We start from the raw sequence: 4,376 nt of genomic DNA on the forward strand, positions 1-4,376 counted from the left end.
ATCGATCCATGAGCCGAGTGATCCCCTGCCTAGGGTTTTGGTATGTTCAACTGTCTCCTATGTTTTCGTTATGCGCTAGGTGCATCTCTCACAACTTAAGTTCCCCGGACAGCGTAACCGTGCACCTCTCGGTTCCTTCGAAGCCGTCCAGGGTGGACAAGGATGACCATTGGTCTTCCTTCCCATTGATCGACGCGCGATGTGGGCGGCATCGGCGCGATCTTGCACAACTTTCGTTCTCTTGATATGGTTCTCTCTCGCTCGAGGCCAGTGTTTAAATATGTTCTAGTGGGTCTTTACCTTCGCCCATGTGTCACACACTTTACGCGTTCGATGGCTGCCATTGGGAGTGTGCGCACAGGTACGAAGGCCACTGGCCTACGGTCGCGCACGCTCAATATCGTAGTATAGACACACCTCTCTCGCGGGTCTAATTGGCGTGCGCGGCCCCCAAAAGGTAACATAGCAGTTTGTTCTGCTGATACCGTGTTTCTCTATCTCTCTAACCAACTCACACAACAACATATATGTATTGATCGGTAATGATCCTTCCGCAGGTTCACCTACGGAAACCTTGTTACGACTTTTACTTCCTCTAAATCATCAAGTTCGGTCAACTTCGGCCATGCCAGCTGCAGCTCACGAAGGAACCGCGGAAGGTGTGCCTCCAGAGACCTCACTAAATAATCCATCGGTAGTAGCGACGGGCGGTGTGTACAAAGGGCAGGGACGTAATCAGCGCTAGCTAATGACTAGCACTTACTAGAAATTCCAGGTTCATGGGGACCGTTGCAGTCCCCAATCCCAACTAAATGAGCATTTGGGTGATTTCCCGTTCCTCTCGGAATGGGGGCGCCAATTGGCGAGAACACGCTGCTGCTCACATTGTAGCACGCGTGCAGCCCAGAACATCTAAGGGCATCACGGACCTGTTATCGCTCATTCTCACCTTGCTAAACACAAGTTGTCCCGCTAAGCAGGGCAAACGTGGCCGACGACCGCCCGTGAAGGGGCCGCCGGCCTTGACGTCAGGTGCGCCCGGAGGTGCACTGCTGACAGCGTTCTAGTTAGCTTGTTTGAGTCGCGTTCGTTATCGGAATTAACCAGACAAATCATTCCACGAACTAAGAACGGCCATGCACCACTACCCTTAAATTTGAGAAAGAGCTCTCAATCTGTCTTACCTCGATAAGTTCGGACCTGGTAAATTTTCCCGTGTTGAGTCAAATTAAGCCGCAAGCTCCACTTCGTTTTTTTTTTTTTTTTTAAACAATTGCAGGTTTTATTGTTCATAAACATTATGTTCTAAAAACAATAGCGTAAACCCACGCTCTTGACGAACGACGTCGCCCGCCAGGGATTTGTCGTGCGTCATTATGAACCCTTTCGGATGTCCCTACCCAATCTCTTTATTAAATTGCTCTTTCCTTTACCCGCATATTGAAAGCGTACGCTAACTGAGTCCGCATGACTCGCTCGTATTTTAACACTTTAGGCTCTCAAGCTAGCTCGCAATCTAGCGATCGGACCATTCCGCCTCGCTGGCGGAAGCCTCCTCCGCAGCTGTCCATCGCCGACCTGCAGCTCGACGTCTTCTTTCATTCTCTCGTCTATTCCGCCGAGACCGGATTAGATCCGCCTCCGTAGGCGCGGTCCGACGACGGCGCGTTGTCGAAGGGCCCTCCCGTTGGACCCGCGCTCTCCACATTCGCTGCATAAACAGTCGCCTCTCATGGCGAACTCTGATCGTCTCAGGGGAAGGTGGTTCTCCCCTACTTCTTCGGGGAATTGGAGGAGGAGCTAGGCCTGCTCGCTCCGCCTCTACTGCCGCCCGCAGTACCTCGTCATCCCGAGCGGCCAGTGCTGCTGCGACGTCCGCAGCCAGTCGCACACGCGCCCGATCCTCCGCCCTGCCGCGAAGCCGTCTGTTGCGGGCAGACCGTTGACGCGCTGCTCGCGTTTCATTTACCCGTCTCGTGATGTCTTCTACGAAGACGTCTTCCACTTCCTCGCCGAAGAGTGCGGCCACACTTTCGAGGACCACTTCCTCGTCCTCGGCGAAAGCCGCTTCCGCTCGACCGCTGGCGAGAGCCTCCTCATCGCGCCACAGCTGTTGCAGCACGGTGGTGATGTTTTTCGCTGCCCTTTGAATGCGGTCCCACCACTCCGCACTCTCCAGCAGCTTCTCGGCCATGTTGCTGAGCTGGACCGATTCGGATGTCCCCCAGCCCAACAGCTCACGTCGGATCTCCTCGAACACGGGGCACTCGAACAAGACGTGGGCCACCGACTCGACCGACCCCACGCACCGTGGACACTCCGGAGACGAAGCGAAGCCGCAGACATGCAGGTACTCCCGGAAAAATCCATGTCCGGAGAGCACCTGCGAAAGGTGGAAGTCCACCTTCCCGTGCTTACGTCCCGTCCACCGGTGCAGGTCGGGAATCAGGCTGTGTGCCCACGTCTGATAGCGGCTGGCCGATGGTGTTGCCGCCGCACGGTCCCACGCGTTCTGCCACTCTATCATCGTGGCCGCTCGCTCCATTGCTCGAGCCTCCTTCCTGCTGATGCCAGGTTCAGCCGACAGCCTGCTGTGGCACCTTGCGTCCTCTTGGATAATTAGACGGTAGGGTACAAGACCGGCCATCACCACCGACACCTCATAGGACACCGAGCGAAACGAGCTCGACACCCCGCGTGCCAGCGGCTTCTGCACCTGGGCCAGTCGTCTGCGGCACCACTGCATATCGGTCGCCTTAGCCCAGATGGGCGAGGCGTACCGAATGACAGACTCCGCAACTCCTGCCAGCAATCGCCGCTTGGCCACCTGCGGGCCGCTGTGGTTTCGCATCACCGAGGTGACAACCGCCACCGCACGGAGGGCCTTGTCCGCGGCCGCTTCCACGTGCGGTTTCCACGATAGCTTCTCATGAAGCTGGACCCCCAGATAGCGCATCGATCTCCCAGTGGTGCAGGTCACTTCACCGACGCGTACCGGAACCTCCAGTCGTCCTCGTCTCAGACTCGAAATGAGTACCGCCTCGGTCTTGTGGGGGGCGAGACTGAGATGACGTGCCTCAAGCCACCCCATCACCGCCTCAATCGCTGTCTCGGCAACCGTCGCCGACTCCTCCGGTGTGCGGCCCTCGGCCAGGATGGCGATGTCGTCAGCAAAACCGACGATGGTGGCCCCTTCAGGGAGCTGGATTCGCAGAACGCCGTCGTACATGACGTTCCACAGAGTCGGGCCAAGGATTGACCCCTGTGGAACGCCTGCCGTTACCCGACGTGACACCGGGCCGTCATGGGTGTCGTACACCAGCTCCCTGTCGGTAAAGTAGTCGCGGAGAAGGAGTTGCAGCTGCGCTGGGACCCCTTTCTCGCGCAGGGCCATCGCTATCGCCTGCCAGCTGGCAGTGTTGAAGGCGTTCTTAACATCCAACGCCACGACCAGCAGGCAGCGCCTGTCCCGCTGGTTCGTCCTGCCGAAGGACATCGCGCGCTCGCCTGCCTCCACCACCAGCTGGATCGCCTGCAGGGTGCTTCGCTGTCTCCGGAATCCGAACTGGTTCTCCGCTAGCTGAGGCGACTCCGGATCCTCGAGGTGCTCATTAAGCCTGTCGAGTGCCGTCCGCTCGAACACCTTCGCTGGGTTGTCTATCAGGCAGATCGGGCGACAAGACGACGCTTCGCCCGGTGGCTTACCTGGTTTAGGCAACAGCACCAGCTTTTGCCTCTTCCACTCGCGTGGAATGACGCCCGTGTCCAGGCAGCTCTGGAAGACCCCGACGAAGGACTCTGGATGCTTGCGGATGGCAACCGTCACCGCAGCATTTGGCACTCCATCCAGGCCAGGCGCTTTCCGCGGATGCAGCTCGCTCGCTATCGCCTGGAGCTCCGCGCAGCTGATCGGACGGACCGGAGTGTCCCCTTCCGAAGGCGCGACGTCCGGCCACTCGACCGGGGGATGCTCCGGAAACAGCTCCTCGACGATCCGCTGCAACACCGCTGGATCGCGTTCACGCGCCGTCCAGCTGCCCCGAAACCGCAGAAGGACCTGCCGGAACCACTGTCCCGTCTCGTCCGCGGCTAGGGCCTGCAGCCACTCATCGAACTGGCGCTGCTTGCTGGCCTTAATTGCCGTCCTTAAGGCAGCACGCGCCTCCTGGTGCTCCTGCGATGCCAACTCGACAGTTGTCTCGTCCAAGGCCGTGCTCTGCCTTTCCCGGGCCAACCGGCAGCGCTCGGTCAGCTCCTCAATGGCCGGAGTCCACCAGTACACATTCGCGCTCTTTCTCTGCTGAGAATGGCCGATCCTTGCCATGGTGGCATCGCAGGCCTCTGCGAGCACCATCCCCAGGCTTGCCGCATCGGTC

General features: G+C 58.6%; 1 non-coding gene across 1 annotated transcript in view; it reads right to left on the reverse strand.

Moving 5' to 3' along the window:
- Positions 1-37, reverse strand: part of LOC128307694 (5.8S ribosomal RNA) — a 158-nt gene extending 121 nt beyond the window's left edge. Inside the window, exon 1 of the ribosomal RNA XR_008287751.1 lies at positions 1-37. This exon is cut by the window's left edge and continues 121 nt beyond it. This is a non-coding gene — a ribosomal RNA (5.8S ribosomal RNA).
- Positions 38-4,376: the final 4,339 nt, after the last annotated feature.

This window comes from Anopheles moucheti (genome assembly GCF_943734755.1).
Source record: "Anopheles moucheti chromosome X unlocalized genomic scaffold, idAnoMoucSN_F20_07 X_unloc_13, whole genome shotgun sequence".
NCBI lineage: Eukaryota > Metazoa > Arthropoda > Insecta > Diptera > Culicidae > Anopheles > Anopheles moucheti.